This window comes from Anguilla rostrata, chromosome 5 (assembly GCF_018555375.3).
Source record: "Anguilla rostrata isolate EN2019 chromosome 5, ASM1855537v3, whole genome shotgun sequence".
NCBI lineage: Eukaryota > Metazoa > Chordata > Actinopteri > Anguilliformes > Anguillidae > Anguilla > Anguilla rostrata.
In genome coordinates, this window is record NC_057937.1 from 14,020,288 (window position 1) to 14,033,143 (window position 12,856).

Sequence of the window (12,856 nt, forward strand, 5' to 3'; positions counted from 1 at the left end):
GACCCATGTAATTTTTAAGCTGTGCCTACAAATGTTCTCCTTTAACGTGTATAATTAGTGGGATAGTATATTAGGTATACATTTCCTGCTTTAATTTGCTCTCCCTGGAGCTCTTGTAATGATGCAGCTGCTTAAGCAGCAATGCAGGACCCTCTTGAATTTATTCATCTTAATTTTGTGATTAATTGAGTTCTTGAAAGATGCACGATGCTCCTGGCATTACAACTTAGGCCTCTCATTTATCTGCAAAACACAGAATCCCTGAACTTTAGGTTATTACACACACACACACACACACACACACATATATATATATATATATATATATATATATATATATATATACACTGTATATATATATATATATACACACTGTATATACATATATATATATACACTGTATATATATATACATATATATACACACTTAGGACGGAGTGTAGCACAGTGGGTAAGGAACTAGACTTGTAACCGAAAGGTCGCAGGTTCGATTCTGCGTAAGACACTGCTGTTGTACCTTTGAGCAAGGTACTTAACCGAAATTGCTTCAGTATATATCCAGCTGTATAAATGGATACAATGTAAAAATGCTATGTAAAAAAGTAGTGTAAGTCGCTCTGGATAAGAGCATCTGCTAAATGCCTGTAATGTAATGTAATGTAATGTATACTATACTGAGCGTGGTGTGTGTGTGTGTTGGTCAGCTCTCCAATGTAAAACAGCAATTTTTGAATCTCCACCATTTCAAAACAAATCTCAATGACATTTCACAGGTGCACTTCAATGGCCATGGGCTCACCAAAGACCAATGTTGGTATAGCTGCATTACATCATTGCTGTGGTTGTGGATACCCCCTAAAAATTTACATTACATTTTTTTTTGTCTGAAAAATAACTCAGGTTAAACTGATCCTGATGCAAGATCCCTCATTCTATTTTTCATTTTGAAGCATGTGCTTTTTATATTTTCATGATTGTAGACTTTATTAAATTTGAATGAGACCTCAAAATTCTAAATTTGGACACTGAATTGGAGCAACACGGAGCTATCTTACAAAATCAGGCTAGCTTCTCCTAAGTTTTAATAATTAAATCGTTCTAAAGCTCTAAACGGACATGAGAAGAAGGGAGACCATGGTAGTGGGGAGGCACACCACCAGCTGCAGTCAGTCAGTCATAGACTGGCTCTGTTAGAAGTGTTAAGCAGTTAATTAAATATAATGCATCAGATCCAGTAAAGCAAGGGTGAAATCATTTGGCTAGCCTGTTCTATTAACTTAATGTATCGTATTGACTTTGCCATCTGTTAGCTAGATAGCTAATTACAGCTGGGGTGACGGACATTATGTTTTTAGTAGCTAGGATCTCCGTGGCAATTTTCATGTCTAGATAGCTAGACTAGCTAACTGTCTAACTAACTGTCTAAACCACGACCGGTGGTTTATAATTCAAAGTAACCAATGATAACTAATCAAGGCCCTTGATAAAAGGGTGATATTGTTTGGTACATCTGACATCTGGAATCACCAAGCAGATCAGACCTTACCTGACACTGGCCACATCACATTAATTAAACACTCTTTTTCAACATGCACCAGGCAGCCCTCTCCCAATAAAGGACAGTGTGTTGCCCAAACATACACCCAACCCAGCAGCACTGCAGGCCCATCTCTCTGCTCTTCCCAGACTAGAGCGCGAGGTGGTGCAGGAGGGATAATGTATCCGCTTTCTCCCGGATCCGCCGGGAGCCGGCTTTGGATCGGGGCCCAGATCAATGTGACCTAAATTCAAATGCGAATAAGAATCTGGCAGGGAAAGGACGCCTCGCAAATGAGCTTAGACAGGCCTGGGAGCCGCGGCCCACCCCTGTCAGGCCGCTTAATGAGTTCCGAACGGACAGCGGTCGAGCCCCTGGGAAAGGGGGAGAGGGGAGAGCTCCTACACGCCCTCAGCATCTGGTCGTCAATGCCTGCCGCCCCCTGCCAGCTCCAGAAGATGCGGTGCGGGCGTACAACCGTGGAAACAATGTAGGCCAGGTGTGCCAGGCAACCAGAGACCCTGCCGCAGACCCAACCCTTCTCACGCCTGTTTCCACGTGGTTCATATTAGTTTGTTTTTAATAAGCTTATTATTTTCAAAGACTAGTAATTTCCAATTTCCAATGTTAAGTCTTCTGTCCTGTGTAACAAGAATGACATATATTTGATGAACAAGACTTGTCATCATGAGTGCTTATTATTACCTGCATCTCTAATGTGAAGATATCCAATGGAGTCCATCACACAACTTTGGGGTGCATTCCTAGCTAGCGAGTATGCAATGGCCGACTAATGGCTTGTTTTTGACACAGTACTAGAGCATTAACTGCAGATGTGGATCATCTGATAAGAGAAAGCAAGTAGTTGGTGAACAGTCCTGCTGCTAGCAAACCCCTGTATTGCACATTTGTCAAATGAGGGCATACAAACAGATGTTCCCAATGGCCAGGGCTGCCCAACCCTGTTCCTGGAGATGTAACGCCCTGTAGGTTTTCACTCCAACCATAACAAAACACACATCATTCAACAGCTAGAGATCTCTGAACTGCTAATTAGTTGAATGAGGTATGCCAAATTAGGGTTGAAATGAAAATCTACAGGATGCTAGATCTCCAGGAACAGGGTTGGGCAGCCCTGCCAATGGTGTCTGACGGGTGCTTGCTACATACAGTAAATGCAATAAATACTTCACATTCAACCACAGAATTAATTGATTCTGATGATACAGTTGCTAGACTCCCCTGTACTTTTTGAAGGAAAAGAAAATAGGTTTGTATATAATTGACAGTTAAATATTGATTGAATCCTGCTTTCCTCCTGCACTTCTGCTGAATCCAAATTCAAAGAACCTTTGACCAAAGGTTTTCCCCTGACACCTCAGAATAAGAAGACTTAGAAATATTGGGTTCTTTCTGGACGTATTGGGTTCTGTCTGGAATTTTGAGCAATAAAGTGATTATTCATGTTCTGCAGCTTTTAAAAAGGTTAAACGCGTGATTTTGCTCAGCTGATTTCAAAATGTACTGAGATGTAATGCAAAAATAATGCTGTGATATAAGATTTGAAAATCCTACTCCATCTGCAAGTAGAAGCATGTGATTCTAGGCTCTTGAAGAATGTGAACCGCTAAGCAGGTAATTAGAATGCCAGTTCCAAGTGCAGTCAGCTCGCTTTATCACACAAGCTTTACTCTGTACGTTAGGTGTCAAGCCCATATGGGAGAGCAGGGTTTATGACTGTGTTCAATGGAGTATGGTAATCATTCAAATTAACATAATTCATTAACATGCAGGTCCTAATTGCACAATGAATGCGCAGATTTCCGGAAAGGATGTTGTGTGCTTTGACTTCCTAATACGATCCCTCATACAATTACAGCCCTTCTAATTTAAGATTTTTGTATTACACCAAAAATTCTGAAGCTAATATGTATCCTTACTGGTATGCTGTCATTTTCTGGTCCACTTACATGTATGAATAGCTTATTATGAATAGCAAGATAACCTGTGCTATTCATATCGCTTCTACATGTGGTAAGCATTGGTATCCTTAAATTTATCCCCCCAAAATACAAATGAATAAAAGTAAAAATTGTTAGCAATTTACATAGTGTATGTGTGTGCACGCAAAGATTATAGTTGTATGAACTGGAAGCAGTGTTAGAATACATTTCTTAGCCACAGTATTGCTATATGTTTGATAATCTATTGTGTATTATCAGAGGTTTTGTATTATTTTTATATAATGCATTTGCCTGTGTCATCTAGCTCAGGATTTCACCTTTAGTGTTAATAACTCTGACCAAGCACAAGACTTGTTTTCCACACACATTTTATGTACTAATATGCAATATTTTAGTCAAACATAGACCACATGAACAAGGCGAGAAACACATTAGCTTGCCCTTTACGTGTATGCGACTATATCTACATATTATTGGAACATGGATGGAAACAACCTCTTTTTAGCATTTTTTGATAGCCTGTATTCATTTGTCTGACATGCAGTCCTGATTCACAGAGCAGCACACAGGACTCCAACCCATTCTGAAAAGTCTGGGTCTGACCCGGATGGGGGTAATTGAACCGCCAACCTTCGCAGTATTCAATTCGTCTGGGGGCTCCCAGAGCAGGAGCGGGGAAAGCGAAGGGGAATGGGAGTTTTAATGAACGGAGAGTGTCATTAAAACCATAACTATTTCCTCTGAGATCACATCCCATTTAAATGCAAAAAAGAGGAACACAGTAATTGAAAGATCCATGACTTTTCTGCCATTCAAACTGCAAATTTTAATCCTGGAATGAAAAAAAGGGCCCTGTTTGTTTCTGACTACCATGTTCCAATTACAGAGCTTCCCTTTTCCCATGACAAAACCATTTGGGCTCTCCAGAAAAAAGTACATCCTCTTTAAGCACCTTTGAATGTATTTTATGCGAATTCATGCTTGCGCCCCACAATTGCTGCATATTGAGTACTCGAAACACATTCATTTCCAATTTTCATTTATAGCCGATTCTATTTGACATGCTAACAGGGAGCTGGAAACATGCTTTCCAGTGCATCCAAATATGAAATGAGACCATTACAACAGCATCATCTGCACAGAATTTACAAATAGCAGAAAATGGCCAGCCTGGCTCCCCATAGGGGATAAGGCTGGATGTGGTGGAGGTTGATATACGCAAATGCATACAAAGTGTACATGCTGAAATATACATTTACAATGTAAGGCATTAAAAAACAGTTGCAAGAGACTCTAACATCACTTTACTGTGAGACCAAGCCTGGATTCACTGGGTTGAGGGCCCAGTTTGGAGCTGCGTGGGCAGTGTGATTGGTGTTTACTGCCTTGTGGCAGCACCCACCCTTTCACCAGTGTGTCATGGGATGGATTCTTGGCTTTATCATCCCAACAGCCACAAGTAGTTATCATTGGTTACATCTTCACTGTCAGATGTACATATATGGGTAAGACTACTGGTCCTATGGATAGCTGGTTTTCTGTCATAGCCATTTTGATGTGTATAAATGTACTTGATTTCACGCATATCCCTGGCTAAGATCGACCCCACAACATTTTCAAATCAGGATTGAAAATCATGTGTTTACATCTTCAGTACGCATGCTCTAATATTCACCTGTTTGGCACACAGTGTCGGGTGTAGTTGTACATTCAATTGCAAACAATATGGAAGTACGGGGCTAGCAAACCAGCATCATGTTCCCATATGACTGAGGGCTCGCATGCCTGGAGAAGTTAGCTGTGAGAGAACACTCTACCTAATTAAATATCTTGATAATAGTCCGTGCTCATTTGCACAAGGTGGTATACAAGACATTTTCACTCTATTTTTCCATGATGTGGGTTCTTTGCTCTCTGGATCATTTTTCAGTCAGTTGTAAAATGTATTGAAAAGAGATGAGACACATACTGCCTTTGATTCATCCACTTTGTCCTGGATTTTGTCAATGTTTGTCCTTAGCTTTGACTTAATACGTACAGGAACAGAGACTGGAGAGGCACTGACCAAACATGATACTCCAAACTGTGTCAGAGAAGGAGAAAACAAACATCTGTTTTTATGCGTAAGTCAAGTTAAGGACAAACGGTGATTGAATCCAGGCCTCTGACTACTTCCACCCACCGAAAGAGCATAGCATTATTTCACATGAAGGCTGCCTGCCAAATTTACATCCAGGATTATTCCCCATTTTTTGTTACATACTGAAACACTTAACAGTACTTATGCACTTTTGTTACTGAAGTACTTAACTTCAAACGAACTGTTAACATGTTCAAGGGTGAGGTTCTATGAGATTCCTCAAATGCTACTGGGCCCATGTTGGCTGCCAGTAGAAAGTCATTGAGATTTGCTCAAAGGTACCTTAAGCCCCAGCAGCTACTGTACCAAGAGGAGAGCTGCTTCCCCTGGCAAAAATCAGCACATGTTGGCCAGCTAGTGGGATAAAAACGCCTTCCATACACCCATCCTGGTCTGCAACAACAACTAACGATGACTGGCAAGTGCTCTTAGGGGGTAGTCAACTGTATTAACATTACATGTAAGACGGAACAGTTTTCATGAATACTGCAGCACAGCTTTATTGCATTTTCAATGCCCAGCTTTAAACATTTCAGCTTAGAGGGTGATTCAGTCCTACTGCAAAGCAGAATGTTTCCCCCATTTTCATTAATAAAGGTGTCACTATCTAGCGTCTTTAGCATGTTTTATTCATCTCGACTTTAACAAAAATGTTAAAATCTATGACAATAGAAATATTCCCTTGAATGTTTTATTTAAAATTATAGTGAACCTTAAAGGAAGAAAAAAAGAAAGCGTGACATAGGCCGAGCCAGGGGATATTAATTCGATCAGTGCCTGTGTGTTTTCAGTGATAAAAATCTTTTTTTTTTTTTATTCCACTGGGCTTTAACTGCTTTAACGCTGTGCTCGATATTAACTTCCCCCAGTTAGATTTTACGGCTGCTTTGTTCCAACGTGAGTGTAAAAATGTAAACATGTTCCCCCTTGGCTGTGCAGCCGAGTTATTTTAGGTTCTGGTGCTTGTAAACTACATCTGCGCCTATTTGCGATTTGGGCGGGGGCTAAAGGGCAGTGTGACCCACAGCAGGTGTGTGGGGAGGTGTGGACGCCCGACGCTGTGGAGAAACAGTGCTACGCAAGTCTGTTCTGCCCTGCCTCTGTGTGTGCGTGTGTGTGTGTGTGTGTGTCTGTGTGTATGTGTGCGTGTGTATCTGTGTGTGTGTGTGCGTGTATCTGTGTGTGTGTGTGTGTGTGTGTGTGTGTGTGTATGTGTGCGTGTGTATCTGTGTGTGTGTGTGTGTGTGTGTGTGTGTGTGTGAGAGAGTGAGAGAGATAGAGAGAGAAAGAGAGTGCGCACACAGTTCCCAGTATTAATAGGAAACAGATCCATGTGCTCGCACTTTTTTCCTCATTCAGGAGTGGTCCAGATTCTTATCAGTTGTACTGAGCCCTGTCCCAACTGACATGCTAGCCTAGCACAGACCCCACTCCTTTCCAGCCTACAGCTGTGTAAACCGTTAGGGTGCTAGAGCCCGTCGCTCACCATTATCGTATCCTTCCCCGCCTACGACATTTTTCAATTAAAATACTCAAAATAAAGGGCAAGAAACAAATTTCCTGTAATGGTTATGTAACCGCTCTAATGAAAACCTGTTACATGCATTTTCACTGAACTGCGGCTGGTTATGCAGAAACAGATGCCCAAAATCTTTAAGTGTATTTCAACTGTGGAAGAGGCACAGAGAATCTGTCTTTTAAAATGATATTATGTGTGTGTGTGCGTGTTTGATATTTATGTTTATTATTAATAAGGTTACGATGGTCGTAATACTGTAATTGTTTCACACTGTCAATACATTGATGCTGCATATGAATATTTGGCCGTCCTTTATTTTCATGTTACTGCATAAAGATACTTTGATTTGTAAATTAGTGAATGGGGAGTTGTCTTCCCTGTGGTTGGCAAACAGTGAACACATCCTCTCTGAAATCATAATGCAGATATTTATCCCACTTATGTTTACCTTTTGCAATTTGCCATATTTGACTGTTATGACTAAAGGTGTATGATGAGAAAATGTGTAGAATAGAGGCTACACAATGCTCTAGAATACTATTTACTTTTATGTATGTGTTTTTAATGGTTAGTGATGGTTAGTCAGAATATAGACTTCATGGAGGGAGATGCTTGTCAAATATGTTCCTTTTTCCTTTTTTTGAAGATGTTACAAAAGGTTTTGTGATATTACAGCATATATTTGCATTTTCAAAAAGCCTTTGACAAAGTACCACACAAGGAATTCATTATTAAATTAAAATCTCTGGGAATTAAATGGGCTGTCTCTTGATGGTTTCAAAATTGATCTCAAGTATAAAAATGTATAATATTAGGGGCTATATCTCAACAGGGTGGTAAAGGAAGTGGTGTTCCCAAAGGGTTACTGTTAGGGGCCCTGATTTTTGGATATAGCTACTGTATATACATTTTCTTCAGTAATAAAGGAAGATCTGTACAAAATACAGATATAGGCAGACAGCCTAATAATGAAATGTAATATTACCAATTGAAAAATTATGCAAGACGGTAATGCAAATTTAAGTTTAGCTAACAATGGTACTTTTGCATGGCTGAAAATGCAGAGCGGAATTGCACGAACTGCGCACATATTTTATGAATCTTGTAATTATGTCTAAAATAAATAAAAGAAAATAAAGTTAAAAAGCATATTGCATAATTTTTTTCAGTGATGTATATGTTGTGATGTTTTATACCACCTCTTCTGCCACCACCCCACCCTAACCCCCCCAAAAAACCTTTGAAATCCACCCAAAATGTTCCTCATAAAGGGGAAAATCTCCCTCAAACCAAAAAGGAATTTTAAGCCCTGTTATGTCAAATAATTAAAATAAAAAATAACTTGAAGATCGATAAATAATTCACCAATGATACGTGTCCCAAATGTGTAGAAGTGCATAAATCAGAGGCACAATACATTATCAGTTTTTAGAACCATTTTCAGGGCTCAGTCAGGCACACAAGAGTTTTAAAAAAATGTCATCAAGTATTCAATCAATCAGCTGTCAACTTAAACTTCAAGGTTAACACCCCTATGAACATAAAGAACATAAGAGAGCCCCTGTGCTGTAAGATAATAATTCAAAACCTTCATGTCAGTATGACACAGATGCCGAGGAATTTCCCTGTTGTTTTCATTTAATTTTAATTTAATTATTTTATTACCTTAAGATTAAGGCTGTTCATCAGTCATTATTCATTATTGTTTAATGGCTCTTATTAAGTTGTAGATAGAAGCACGCTTCTGTTTCATCTTTTTTGTGTTATTCAGGCATTTGTTAAGCAATGGGAATATATGTAAACTTGAGTATTAAATTTAATTTTGTTTTGTTTCTGTAAAGGCATCTTGCAGGTCTGAAAACAGTGTACACCTTATTGCTCTCAACAGAAATAGGGGATTGCTGATTTTTATTGATGAAAGAAATTCAATTAAAATGTCGACTCATTTTTATTGGGATCTTCCTACCCCATTGAGCTCCCTGTGCCCTTGAGCTAATGATGCAAAGTAGTAGGAGTGTGTCAGGAAACATGACTCCAAAAATATTGGATTCGTATGTGTGTTAGCCAAATGTTGCAATTATCGTGACTTCCAAAACCATAAATGTCAATGTTTGCAATCTTTTCCCATACTCATTGCCAGAAAGGATGACTTTTCATCTGTGTACTACATACATGACTGGCCATTCCAAACTGGGGAGAAAATGGGGGTGGTTAGGGTTGTGGGGGGGGGATTGAGCATTTCAAAGTCATGCATTCAGTTACAAATCTAGAACACCTCTGAGGTCTGAGATCTTCACCTGCTGAGGTTGCTGGACTCAGCTCTTGGTACGTCCCATCCATCACAGTGCTGATCTGCTGGAAACGGCCTTTAAATAGCCATGAACATTCACTTGACCACTTAGACGCACCGTAGTCATTCATCAATATTCATAGCCCCTCATTCCCTCTGACATCAAAGGTTGTACATCACGCAGTGCATCATAACACATCGTTATGCTGTAAAAAGGCTCATTGTAAATTCCAGAAAGTAGCCTTATGAATATTAATGAATGATTATGAATGCTATTGTGTAGTCTTAGTTAACGCTTCATAAGGTGCAATGTAGGTCCCTCTCAGACCATGCGGTGTTTAGTGCTGCTAACCAAGTAGAATACAAGTGCGATTTGAAAGCATATTAGACAAATTTGTGAAGTATCACAGTGCAATATTTTACGTTGCTACTGTAATATTTATATGGAAATTATGAATAATGTCAAACTTTGATGGAGCGTGATCTTCAAAGATTAATTTGTTTTGTTATGTCTGATAAGAGATCGGCGTTGCTCTAGAATAATAAAAATAAAAAGAGAGAGAATAGATCATTTTAATGGAAGTTAACAATGGGTCTCCTGCGAGCTCATTACATTGACCAGTTTGACTTATTTTATAGCCACTTGTAATTAGCTAGTATCTACAAGAGTTATTGCAGTAATCAAGCTAGTTTTTCTTTGACTACTTTTTGCTCACTATTAAGGGGTGTTTTGCTCACTCTGAAAAGCAGGCATATCAGAAAAGACAGCGGCAATAAAACTAATAAAACTGTAGGGTTCCTTCAGGGAACTTTAATAATTCCATAGATGTGAGTGTTTTCCTTCAAAGCTGCAATTAACAAGAATATCTTTCCAGTGCGATAACACTGTGGGTCCGAGCTGTGAGTGTGTGTAGGTGGGAAGGGCGTTTGAGCTTCATTTTCTTCTAGCACGCAGTGCATTATAAAAAATTTAAATGAAAAACATTGCAATTTTCAACAGATATATAATAGAAGATTCAATAGAATTTAGATTTTTGAAAACTATGTGTTCAAAGTATATACCTTCTCTTCAGAGTACAAATTTCCTTTGGTTGAGATGAGGTTTACATATACCCCTTAAAGTAAATATTTTGAAGTCTCTGCTTGTCATGGAATTGTTATCCACATTATCTTATCACATGATAAGTTTCTGACTGAAAGATTGAGGAAATCAAGCTACCCATATTAAACAAGGTTCATGCAACATTAAAATTCTCATTAGCTGTCGTTCTGTGAAAGACATCGCGCTGTAGTCTTACCACTAGGGCCACATATGCGTGCAGTATAAATAAAAGAAATCATGTTTACTCTGATATCATTATAAAATTATTACAAAGCGCCAGTATTGCGTGATGTTATGGTTAATGCGCCAGACTGGGAATAAGCAGACTATGGGTTTGAATCCCAGGTAGACCTGTGCTGTAATGAATGAGAAATTTCACATAAACAGCTCTAATGTAAAAGGCAATATGAAAGGGTATAAAGGCAATATAAACTGGTTGCTTGATACATCTGTCAAACCAAAACTGAATGTATATCAAAAAATGAATGTTTATCACCTGCAGTTGTTGCATTGCATGTCTCCTGCTTTTGAAGTTGGTACGTGGGATGGTCTGCAATCCTACTTGAATTGATTTCTAGGGTATAAATTTTGAAGTGCGAAAACTGTCCCATTGTGACTGCAGGAAGTGGTGAAGACACCACTGACAGTAAGTGGAAGCAAATATAGTTGACTGAACTGAAAAATTGCCTTTTGCTGTGGATGGCACTGAAAGTTTTCTTAAATAAGGGCAACAGGCAAATACTCCCCATTTAGCAATAACGTTAATAATAATAATAATAAGAAGAAGAAGAAGATTATTATTATTATTATTATTATTATTATTATTACTATTTCATGGCTTTCTTATTCTGAGTGGAGGTTTGAGAGTTAATCTCAGAGTTTTTTACAGGGAAGGAATCTAGCTCCACACCCAAGTTCTTGTGGGCGGCACATTACCCATCAGGCATCAGCATTCACGGAGGTCTGTCCAAACCCCTTTATTCCTCTGTTGGCTTTTTTATTTCCTGCGCCTTTACTGCCCACCTAATGGCTTATTTATTACATCCATACTTTATAAGGCCGTTCCTGTGTGGCCTAATTACTCCGCGCACTTCTTTGGAATACTGAAATCATTACAGTCCACGTTGTTTTAATATGAGTCCTCACCAGCCTGAAACTCTGGCAGATGGGGAACTCAGTGCATTGTCAATGTTCCCAGAGGGGATTATTTTAATGCTGCACCAGAGGTGGATCCTTGGCAGCCCTATAGCTTAAATATTCATATCAGAGTGTGTGATTCAATAGAAACAGCTTTCTGTTTCCATTGAAAGTTTACACTTCAAAATCCATTAAATTATTTTGCTTTCTCAAGTATCTTACTGCTATTTGCACATTTGTAAAGTGGGAGTTTGGAGTGAAATGTAAATAAGTATGCCAAGGAGATAGAACATGCTGAGTTGCGTAAAACATTTAATGTGTGTCATACTCATGTTTAGTTTGTGTTTTTTTCACAGTAATCATATATTTGAAAAGCAAAATGGTGGAATAAGTTCCTTTGCAGTAGCCTTAAAGAGTTATGACACTCATCAATAACACTGATTTTTTAAATTACAAATTCAATGTGAAATGGACTGTTCCTCGTTCTTTTAAGAATCAAAAGCAATCATGGATTGTAAAAGCCTGCCATTTTGTGCATTATTTGTTTGTTATCTGATAGAAATGATTCTATATGCAGATTCATTTTACTCATACACAGCACAAACAATGATTTTTTTTTCTCCTGAGAGGAAAGTAAATACCAATTCCAAATCTCTTTGGTTGCTTTGGGAGCAGCCACAATGCGAAATGAAACCCCTTGTTGATCGAAAAGTCATCTGTATTCTAAAAGAAGGGGCACTGCAGAAGGAGCACGTCTGTTCATCTGAATGTTCTCTAATATCTTAGCTATGATATTAGCTATGAAAAAATGGTTGTAAAGAAACCTCTTCAGCAATCACCCATAATTCTGTGCATGTAAATTCCCTTTAATACAAGCTTCTAGCTATTACTAATGTGTTGTTAATATTTTACAACTCTGTTATAGATATATGATGCTTATTTTATCACATATTAAAGTTACATTAAAAAACAGAAAAATGTGTTAAAAAAAATATTTGGAATAAAAGTACACATATATTCATTGTCAAACTGGAAAAAAGAAACTTCTTATTACCAATGTTGACGTAATTAGTGATGTCATCTAAGACACTTAAGTCCACTTACTACCCTAATGTTTTCATAAATTTCATTAGCTGAATAATACCTCAAAATTATTGCTGTATGAGG